Source organism: Stomoxys calcitrans, chromosome 1 (genome assembly GCF_963082655.1).
Source record: "Stomoxys calcitrans chromosome 1, idStoCalc2.1, whole genome shotgun sequence".
Classification (NCBI taxonomy): domain Eukaryota; kingdom Metazoa; phylum Arthropoda; class Insecta; order Diptera; family Muscidae; genus Stomoxys; species Stomoxys calcitrans.
The window spans coordinates 135460577-135473357 of NC_081552.1; positions in this window are offsets into that span (position 1 = coordinate 135460577).

Sequence of the window (12781 nt, forward strand, 5' to 3'; positions counted from 1 at the left end):
ATTATTGGTTTTCAAATGAATCAATCCGATTGCAAATCGGTTAAGTCGTTTCCGAGAAAAACGAAAATTACATATTCCATCCGCAAAAGTCACTTCCAGAATGACCCAACATAAAATTATTCTATATCTCGGAAACTGTGAGTGCTATGTAGACAAAACCAGTATGGAATTGTAGATATTATTATTGGCTTTCAAACGAATCAATCCGATTGCAAATCGGTTAAGTCGTTTCCGAGAAAAACGAAAATTACCTATTCCATCCGCACAAGTCACTTCCAGAATGACCCAACATAAAATTATTCTACAATATATCTCGGAAACTGTGAGTGCCAAGTAGACAAGACCAGCATGGAATTGTAGATATTATTATTGGCTTTCAAACGAATCAATACGATTGCAAATCGGTTAAGTCGTTTCCGAGAAAAACGAAAATTACATATTCCATCCGCAAAAGTCACTTCCAGAATGACCCAACATAAAATTATTCTATATCTCGGAAACTGTGAGTTCTATGTAGACAAAACCAGTATGGAATTGTAGATATTATTATTGGCTTTCAAACGAATCAATCCGATTGCAAATCGGTTAAGTCGTTTCCGAGAAAAACGAAAATTACCTATTCCATCCGCACAAGTCACTTCCAGAATGACCCAACATAAAATTATTCTACTATATATCTCGGAAACTGTGAGTGCCAAGTAGACAAAACCAGCATGGAGTTGTAGATAGTATTATTGGCTTTCACACGCATCAATCCGATTGCAAATCGGTTAAGTCGTTTCCGAGAAAAACGAAAATTACATATTCCATCCGCAAAAGTCACTTCCAGAATGACCCAACATAAAATTATTCTATATCTCGGAAACTGTGAGTGCTATGTAGACAAAACCAGTATGGAATTGTAGATATTATTATTGGCTTTCAAACGAATCAATCCGATTGCAAATCGGTTAAGTCGTTTCCGAGAAAAACGAAAATTACCTATTCCATCCGCACAAGTCACTTCCAGAATGACCCAACATAAAATTATTCTACAATATATCTCGGAAACTGTGAGTGCCAAGTAGACAAGACCAGCATGGAATTGTAGATATTATTATTGGCTTTCAAACGAATCAATACGATTGCAAATCGGTTAAGTCGTTTCCGAGAAAAACGAAAATTACATATTCCATCCGCATAAGTCACTTCCAGAATGACCCAACATAAAATTATTCTATATTCCGGAAAATGTGAGTGCCAAGTAGACAAAACCAGCAAGGAATTGTAGATATTATTATTGGCTTTCAAACGAATCAATACGATTGCAAATCGGTTAAGTCGTTTCCGAGAAAAACGAAAATTACCTATTCCATCCGCACAAGTCACTTCCAGAATGACCCAACATAAAATTATTCTACTATATATCTCGGAAACTGTGAGTGCCAAGTAGACAAGACCAGCATGGAATTGTAGATATTATTATTGGCTTTCAAACGAATCAATACGATTGCAAATCGGTTAAGTCGTTTCCGAGAAAAACGAAAATTACATATTCCATCCGCATAAGTCACTTCCAGAATGACCCAACATAAAATTATTCTATATTCCGGAAAATGTGAGTGCCAAGTAGACAAAACCAGCAAGGAATTGTAGATATTATTATTGGCTTTCAAACGAATCAATACGATTGCAAATCGGTTAAGTCGTTTCCGAGAAAAACGAAAATTACCTATTCCATCCGCACAAGTCACTTCCAGAATGACCCAACATAAAATTATTCTACTATATATCTCGGAAACTGTGAGTGCCAAGTAGACAAAACCAGCATGGAATTGTAGATATTATTTTTGGCTTTCACACGCATCAATCCGATTGCAAATCGGTTAAGTCCTTTCCGAGAAAAACGAAAATTACATATTCCATCCGCAAAAGTCACTTCCAGAATGACCCAACATAAAATTATCCTATATCTCGGAAACTGTGAGTGCTATGTAGACAAAACCAGTATGGAATTGTAGATATTATTATTGGCTTTCAAACGAATCAATCCGATTGCAAATCGGTTAAGTCGTTTCCGAGAAAAACGAAAATTACCTATTCCATCCGCACAAGTCACTTCCAGAATGACCCAACATAAAATTATTCTACAATATATCTCGGAAACTGTGAGTGCCAAGTAGACAAAACCAGTATGGAATTGTAGATATTATTATTGGCTTTCAAATGAATAAATCCGATTGCGAATCAGTTAAGTCGTTTCCGAGAAAAACGAAAATTACCTATTTCATCTGCACCATTCACTTCCAGAATGACCCAGCTTAAAATTATTCTATATTCCGGAAACTGTGAGTGCTATGTAGACAAAACCAGTATGGAATTGTAGATATTATTATTGGCTTTCAAACGAATCAATACGATTGCAAATCGGTTAAGTCGTTTCCGAGAAAAACGTAAATTACATATTTCATCCGCACAAGTCACTTCCAGAATAACCCAACATAAAATTATTCTACAATATATCTCGGAAACTGTGAGTGCCAAGTAGACAAAACCAGCATGGAATTGTAGATATTATTATTGGCTTTCAAACGAATCAATACGATTGCAAATCGGTTAAGTCGTTTCCGAGAAAAACGAAAATTTGATATTCCATTCGCACAAGTCACTTCCAGAATGAACCAACATAAAATTATTCTATATCTCGGAAACTGTGGGTGCTATGTAGACAAAACCAGTATGGAATTGTAGATATTATTATTGGCTTTCAAAGGAATAAATCCGATTGCGAATCGGTTGAGTCGTTTCTGAAAAAAACGAAAATTACCTATTTCATCTGCACCATTCACTTCCAGAATGAACCAACATAAAATTATTCTATATCTCGGAAACTGTGAGTGCCAAGTAGAAAAAACCAGCATGGAATTGTAGATATTATTATTGGCTTTCAAACGAATCAATACGATTGCAAATCGGTTAAGTCGTTTCCGAGAAAAACGAAAATTACCTATTTCATCTGCACCATTCACTTCCAGAATGAACCAACATAAAATTATTCTATATCTCGGAAACTGTGTGTGCTAGGTAGACAAAACCAGTATTGAATTGTAGATATTATTATTGGCTTTCAAATGAATAAATCCGATTGCGAATCGGTTAAGTCGTTTCCGAGAAAAACGAAAATTACATATTCCATCCGCACAAGTCATTTCCAGAATGACCCAACATAAAATTATTCTATATCTCGGAAACTGTGAGTGCTAGGTAGACAAAACCAGTATGAAATTGTAGATATTATTATTGGCTTTCAAACGAATCAATCCGATTTCAAATCATATAAGTCGTTTCCGAGAAAAACGAAAATTACATATTCCATCCGCACAAGTCACTTCCAAAATGACCCAACATATAATTATTGTTCATCTCGGAAACTGTGAGTGCAATGTAGACAAAACCATTATGGAATTGTAGATATTATTATTGGCTTTCAAATGAATTAATCCGATTGCAAATCGTTTAAGTCGTTTCCGAGAAAAACGATAATTACCTATTTCATCTGCACCATTCACTTCCAGAATGAACCCACATTTAATTATTCTATATCTCGGAAACTGTGTTTGTTAGGTAGACAAAACCAGTATGGAATTGTAGATATTATTATTGGCTTTCAAATGAATAAATCCGATTGCGAATCGGTGTAGTCGTTTCCGAGAGAAACGAAAATTAACTATTTCATCTGCACCATTCACTTCCAGAATGACCCAGCTTAAAATTATTCTATATTCCGGAAAATGTGAGTGCCAAGTAGACAAAACCAGCATGGAATTGTAGATATTATTATTGGCTTTCAAACGAATCAATACGATTGCAAATCGGTTAAGTTGTTTCCGAGAAAAACGAAAATTACCTATTCCATCCGCAAAAGTCACTTCCAGAATGACCCAACATAAAATTATTCTATATCTCGGAAACTGTGAGTGCCAAGTAGACAAAACCAGCATGGAATTGTAGATATTATTTTTGGCTTTCACACGCATCAATCCGATTGCAAATCGGTTAAGTCCTTTCCGAGAAAAACGAAAATTACATATTCCATCCGCAAAAGTCACTTCCAGAATGACCCAACATAAAATTATTCTATATCTCGGAAACTGTGAGTGCTATGTAGACAAAACCAGTATGGAATTGTAGATATTATTATTGGCTTTCAAACGAATCAATCCGATTGCAAATCGGTTAAGTCGTTTCCGAGAAAAACGAAAATTACCTATTCCATCCGCACAAGTCACTTCCAGAATGACCCAACATAAAATTATTCTACAATATATCTCGGAAACTGTGAGTGCCAAGTAGACAAGACCAGCATGGAATTGTAGATATTATTATTGGCTTTCAAACGAATCAATACGATTGCGAATCGGTTAAGTCGTTTCCGAGAAAAACGAAAATTTGATATTCTATTCGCACAAGTCACTTCCAGAACGACCCATCCTAAAATTATTCTATATCTCGGAAACTGTGAGTGCTATGAAGACAAATCCAGTATGGAATTGTAGATATTATTATTGGCTTTCAAATGAATAAATCCGATTGCGAATCGGTTAAGTCGTTTCCGAGAAAAAACGAAAATTACCTATTTCATCTGCACCATTCACTTCCAGAATGAACCAACATCAAATTATTCTACAATATATCTCGGAAACTGTGAGTGCCAAGTAGACAAAACCAGCATGGAATTGTAGATATTATTATTGGCTTTCAAACGAATCAATACGATTGCAAATCGGTTAAGTCGTTTCCGAGAAAAACGAAAATTACCAATTTCATCTGCACCATTCACTTCCAGAATGAACCAACATAAAATTATTCTATATCTCGGAAACTGTGTGTGCTAGGTAGACAAAACCAGTATGGAATTGTAGATATTATTATTGGCTTTCAAATGAATAAATCCGATTGCGAATCGGTTAATTTGTTTCCGAGAAAAACGAAAATTACATATTCCATCCGCACAAGCCACTTCCAGAATGACCCAACATAAAATTATTCTATATCTCGGAAACTGTGAGTGCCAAGTAGGAAAAACCAGCATGGAAGAGTAGATATTATTATTGGCTTTCAAACGAATCAATCCGATTGCAAATCGGATAAGTCGTTTCCGAGAAAAACGAAAATTACATATTCCATCCGCACAAGTCACTTCCAGAATGAACCAACATAAAATTATTCTATATCTCGGAAACTGTGTGTGCTAGGTAGACAAAGCCAATATGGAATTGTAGATATTATTATTGGCTTTCAAACGAATTAATCCGATTGCAAATCGTTTAAGTCGTTTCCGAGAAAAACGATAAATACCTATTTCATCTGCACAAGTCATTTCCAGAATGAACCAACATTTAATTATTCTATATCTCGGAAACTGTGTGTGTTAGGTAGACAAAACCAGTATGGAATTGTAGATATTATTATTGGCTTTCAAATGAATAAATCCGATTGCGAATCGGTTAAGTCGTTTCCGAGAAAAACGAAAATTACCTATTCCATCCGCACAAGTCACTTCCAGAATGACCCAACATAAAATTATTCTACAATATATCTCGGAAACTGTGAGTGCCAAGTAGACAAAACCAGCATGGAATTGTAGATATTATTATTGGCTTTCAAACGAATCAATACGATTGCCAATCGGTTAAGTCGTTTCCGAGAAAAACGAAAATTTGATATTCCATTCGCAAAAGTCACTTCCAGAATGACCCAACCTAAAATTATTCTATATCTCGGAAACTGTGGGTGCTATGTAGGCAAAACCAGTATGGAATTGTAGATATTATTATTGGCTTTCAAATGAATAAATCCGATTGCGAATCGGTTAAGTCGTTTCCGAGAAAAACGAAAATTACCTATTTCATCTGCACCATTCACTTCCAGAATGAACCAACATAAAATTATTCTATATCTCGGAAACTGTGAGTGCCAAGTAGACAAAACCGGCATGGAATTGTAGATATTATTATTGGCTTTCAAACGAATCAATACGATTGCAAATCGGTTAAGTCGTTTCCGAGAAAAACGAAAATTCCTATTTCATCTGCACCATTCACTTCCAGAATGAACCAACGTAAAATTATTCTATATCTCGGAAACTGTGACTGGCAAGTAGACAAAACCAGTATGGAATTGTAGATATTATTATTGGCTTTCAAACGAATCAATACGATTGCAAATCGGTTAAGTCGTTTCCGAGAAAAACGAAAATTACCTATTCCATCCGCACAAGTCACTTCCAGAATGACCCAACCTAAAATTATTCTACGATATATCTCGGAAACTGTGAGTGCCAAGTAGACAAAACCAGCATGGAATTGTAGATATTGTTATAGGCTTTCAAACGCACCAATCCGATAGCAAATGGGTTAAGTCGTTTCCGAGAAAAACGAAGATTACATATTTCATCCGCAAAAGTCACTTCCAGAATGACCCAACATAAAATTATTCTACAATATATCTCGGAAACTGTGAGTGCCAAGTAGACAAAACCAGGATGGAATTGTAGATATTATTATTGGCTTTCAAACAAATCAATACGATTGCGGATCGGTTAAGTCGTTTCCGAGAAAAACGAAAATTACCTATTTCAATCGCACAAGTCACTTCCAGAATGAACCAACATAAAATTATTCTATATCTCGGAAACTGTGTGTGCTAGGTAGACATAACCAGTATGGAATTGTAGATATTATTATTGGCTTTCAAATGAATAAATCCGATTGCGAATCGGTTAAGTCGTTTCCGAGAAAAACGAAAATTACCTATTTCATCTGCACCATTCACTTCCAGAACGACCCAGCTTAAAATTATTCTATATTCCGAAAACTGTGGGTGCCAAATAGACAAAACCAGCATGGAATTATAGATATTATTATTGGCTTTCAAACGAATCAATACGATTGCAAATTGGTCAAGTCGTTTCCGAGAAAAACAAAAATTACATATTCCATCCGCACAAATCACTTCCAAAATGACCCAACATAAAATTATTCTATATCTCGAAAACTGTGAGTGCTATGTAGACAAAACCAGCATGGAATTGTAGATATTATTATTGGCTTTCAAATGAATAAATCCGATTGCGAATCGGTTAAGTCGTTTCCGAGAAAAACGAAAATTACATATTCCATCCGCACAAGCCACTTCCAGAATGACCCAACATAAAATTATTCTATATCTCGGAAACTGTGAGTGCCAAGTAGGAAAAACCAGCATGGAAGTGTAGATATTATTATTGGCTTTCAAACGAATCAATCCGATTGCCAATCGGATAAGTCGTTTCCGAGAAAAACGAAAATTACATATTCCATCCGCACAAGTCACATCCAGAATGAACCAACATAAAATTATTCTATATCTCGGAAACTGTGTGTGCTAGGTAGACAAAGCCAATATGGAATTGAAGATATTATTATTGGCTTTCAAACGAATTAATCCGATTGCAAATCGTTTAAGTCGTTTCCGAGAAAAACGATAATTACCTATTTCATCTGCACCATTCACTTCCAGAATGAACCAACATTTAATTATTCTATATCTCGGAAACTGTGTGTGTTAGGTAGACAAAACCAGTATGGAATTGTAGATATTATTATTGGCTTTCAAACGAATTAATCCGATTGCAAATCGTTTAAGTCGTTTCCGAGAAAAACGAAAATTACCTATTCCATCCGCACAAGTCACTTCCAGAATGACCCAACATAAAATTATTCTACAATATATCTCGGAAACTGTGAGTGCCAAGTAGACAAAACCAGCATTGAATTGTAGATATTATTATTGGCTTTCAAATGAATAAATCCGATTGCGAATCGGTTAAGTCGTTTCCGAGAAAAACGAAAATTACCTATTTCATCTGCACCATTCACTTCCAGAATGAACCAACATAAAATTATTCTATATCTCGGAAACTGTGAGTGCCAAGTAGAAAAAGCCAACATGGAATTGTAGATATTATTATTGGCTTTCAAACGAATTAATCCGATTGCAAATCGTTTAAGTCGTTTCCGAGAAAAACGAAAATTACCTATTCCATCCGCACAAGTCACTTCCAGAATGACCCAACATAAAATTATTCTACAATATATCTCGGAAACTGTGAGTGCCAAGTAGACAAAACCAGCATGGAATTGTAGATATTATTATTGGCTTTCAAACGAATCAATACGATTGCAAATCGGTTAAGTCGTTTCCGAGAAAAACGAAAATTTGATATTCCATTCGCAAAAGTCACTTCCAGAATGACCCAACCTAAAATTATTCTATATCTCGGAAACTGTGTGTGTTAGGTAGACAAAACCAGTATGGAATTGTAGATATTATTATTGGCTTTCAAATTAATAAATCCGATTGCGAATCCGTTAAGTCGTTTCCGAGAAAAACGAAAATTACCTATTTCATCTGCACCATTCACTTCCAGAATGACCCAGCTTAAAATTATTCTATATTCCGGAAACTGTTAGTGCCAAGTAGACAAAACCAGGATGGAATTGTAGATATTATTATTGGCTTTCAAACGAATCAATACGACTGCAAATCGGTTAAGTCGTTTCCGAGAAAAACGAAAATTACCTATTCCATCCGCACAAGTCACTTCCAGAATGACCCAACCTAAAATTATTCTACGATATATCTCGGAAACTGTGAGTGCCAAGTAGACAAAACCAGCATGGAATTGTAGATATTGTTATTGGCTTTCAAACGCATCAATCCGATAGCAAATCGGTTAAGTCGTTTCCGAGAAAAACGAAGATTACATATTTCATCCGCAAAAGTCACTTCCAGAATGACCCAACATAAAATCATTCTACAATATATCTCGGAAACTGTGAGTGCCAAGTAGACAAAACCAGCATGGAATTGTAGATATTATTATTGCCTTTCAAACGAATCAATACGATTGCGGATCGGTTAATTCGTTTCCGAGAAAAACGAAAATTTGATATTCCATTCGCACAAGTCACTTCCAGAATGAACCAACATAAAATTATTCTATATCTCGGAAACTGTGTGTGCTAGGTAGACATAACCAGTATGGAATTGTAGATATTATTATTGGCTTTCAAATGAATAAATCCGATTGCGAATCGGTTAAGTCGTTTCCGAGAAAAACGAAAATTACCTATTTCATCTGCGCCATTCACTTCCAGAACGACCCAGCTTAAAATTATTCTATATTCCGAAAACTGTGAGTGCCAAATAGACAAAACCAGCATGGAATTGTAGATATTATTATTGGCTTTCAAACGAATCAATACGATTGCAAATTGGTCAAGTCGTTTCCGAGAAAAACGAAAATTACATATTCCATCCGCACAAATCACTTCCAAAATGGCCCAACATAAAATTATTCTATATCTCGAAAACTGTGAGTGCTATGTAGACAAAACCAGTATGGAATTGTAGATATTATTATTGGCTTTCAAACGAATCAATACGATTGGAAATCGGTTAAGTCGTTTCCGAGAAAAACGAAAATTACCTATTCCATCCGCACAAGTCACTTCCAGAATGACCCAACATAAAATTATTCTACAATATATCTCGGAAACTGTGAGTGCCAAGTAGACAAAACCAGCATGGAATTGTAGATATTATTATTGGCTTTCAAATGAATAAATCCGATTGCGAATCGGTTAAGTCGTTTCCGAGAAAAACGAAAATTACCTATTTCATCTGCACCATTCACTTCCAGAATGACCCAGCTTAAAATTATTCTATATTCCGGAGACTGTGAGTGCCAAGTAGACAAAACCAGCATGGAATTGTAGATATTATTATTGGCTTTCAAACGAATCAATACGATTGCAAATTGGTCAAGTCGTTTCCGAGAAAAACGAAAATTACATATTCCATCCGCACAAATCACTTCCAAAATGGCCCAACATAAAATTATTCTATATCTCGAAAACTGTGAGTGCTATGTAGACAAAACCAGTATGGAATTGTAGATATTATTATTGGCTTTCAAACGAATCAATACGATTTCAAATCGGTTAAGTCCTTTCCGAAAAAAACGAAAATTACATATTCCATCCGCACAAGTCACTTCCAGAATAACCCAACCTAAAATTATTCTATATCTCGGAAACTGTGAGTGCTATGTAGACAAAAGCAGTATGGAATTGTAGATATTATTATTGGCTTTCAAATGAATAAATCCGATTGCGAATCGGTTAAGTCGTTTCCGAGAAAAACGAAAATTACATATTCCATCCGCAAAAGTCACTTCCAGAATGACCCAATATAAAAATATTCTATATCTCGGAAACAGTGAGTGCTACCAATATGGAATTGTAGATATTATTATTGGCTTTCAAACGCATCAATCCGATTGCAAATCGAAAAAAACGAAAATTACATATTCCATCCGCACAAGTCACTTCCAGAATGACCCAACATAAAATTATTCTATATCTCGGAAACTGTGAGAGCTATATAGACAAAACCAGTATGGAATTGTAGATATTATTATTGGCTTTCAAACGAATCAATCCGATTGCGAAACGGTTAAGTCGTTTCCGAGAAAAACGAAAATTACCTATTTCATCTGCACCATTCACTTCCAGAATGAACCAACATAAAATTATTCTATATCTCGGAAACTGTGTGTGCTAGGTAGACAAAGCCAATATGGAATTGTAGATATTATTATTGGCTTTCAAACGAATTAATCCGATTGCAAATCGTTTAAGTCGTTTCCGAGAAAAACGATAATTACCTATTTCATCTGCACCATTCACTTCCAGAATGAACCAACATTTAATTATTCTATATCTCGGAAACTGTGTGTGTTAGGTAGACAAAACCAGTATGGAATTGTAGATATTATTATTGGCTTTCAAATGAATAAATCCGATTGCGAATCGGTTAAGTCGTTTCCGAGAAAAACGAAAATTACCTATTTCATCTGCACCATTCACTTCCAGAATGAACCAACATAAAATTATTCTATATCTCGGAAACTGTGTGTGCTAGGTAGACAAAGCCAATATGGAATTGTAGATATTGTTATTGGCTTTCAAACGAATTAATCCGATTGCAAATCGTTTAAGTCGTTTCCGAGAAAAACGATAATTACCTATTTCATCTGCACCATTCACTTCCAGAATGAACCAACATTTAATTATTCTATATCTCGGAAACTGTGTGTGTTAGGTAGACAAAACCAGTATGGAATTGTAGATATTATTATTGGCTTTCAAATGAATAAATCCGATTGCGAATCGGTTAAGTCGTTTCCGAGAAAAACGAAAATTACCTATTTCATCTGCACCGTTCACTTCCAGAATGACCCAGCTTAAAATTATTCTATATTCCGGAAACTGTGAGTGCCAAGTAGACAAAACCAGCATGGAATTGTAGATATTATTATTGGCTTTCAAACGAATCAATACGATTTCAAATCGGTTAAGTCCTTTCCGAGAAAAACGAAAATTACATATTCCATCCGCACAAGTCACTTCCAGAATAACCCAACCTAAAATTATTCTATATCTCGGAAACTGTGAGTGCTATGTAGACAAAAGCAGTATGGAATTGTAGATATTATTATTGGCTTTCAAATGAATAAATCCGATTGCGAATCGGTTAAGTCGTTTCCGAGAAAAACGAAAATTACATATTCCATCCGCACGAGTCACTTCCAGAATGACCCAATGTAAAATTATTCTATATCTCGGAAACTGTGAGTGCTACCAGTATGGAATTGTAGATATTATTATTGGCTTTCAAACGCATCAATCCGATTGCGAATCGGTTAAGTCGTTTCCGAGAAAAACGAAAATTACATATTTCATCTGCACCATTCACTTCCAGAATGAACCAACATAAAATTATTCTATATCTTGGAAACTGTGAGTAGACGTTTCCGAGAAAAACGAAAATTACATATTCCATCCGCAAAAGTCACTTCCAGAATGACCCAATATAAAAATATTCTATATCTCGGAAACAGTGAGTGCTACCAGTATGGAATTGTAGATATTATTATTGGCTTTCGAACGCATCAATCCGATTGCAAATCGAAAAAAACGAAAATTACATATTCCATCCGCACAAGTCACTTCCAGATTGACCCAACATAAAATTATTCTACAATATATCTCGGAAACTGTGAGTGCCAAGTAGACAAGACCAGCATGGAATTGTAGATATTATTATTGGCTTTCAAACGCATCAATCCGATTGCGAATCGGTTAAGTCGTTTCCGAGAAAAACGAAAATTACATATTTCATCTGCACCATTCACTTCCAGAATGAACCAACATAAAATTATTCTATATCTTGGAAACTGTGAGTAGACGTTTCCGAGAAAAACGAAAATTACCTATTCCATCCGCACAAGTCACTTCCAGAATGACCCAACATAAAATTATTCTACAATATATCTCGGAAACTGTGAGTGCCAAGTAGACAAGACCAGCATGGAATTGTAGATATTATTATTGGCTTTCAAACGCATCAATCCGATTGCGAATCGGTTAAGTCGTTTCCGAGAAAAACGAAAATTACCTATTTCATCTGCACCATTCACTTCCAGAATGAACCAACATAAAATTATTCTATATCTCGGAAACTGTGTGTGCTAGGTAGACAAAGCCAATATGGAATTGTAGATATTATTATTGGCTTTCAAACGAATTAATCCGATTGCAAATCGTTTAAGTCGTTTCCGAGAAAAACGATAATTACCTATTTCATCTGCACCATTTACTTCCAGAATGACCCAGCTTAAAATTTTTCTATATTC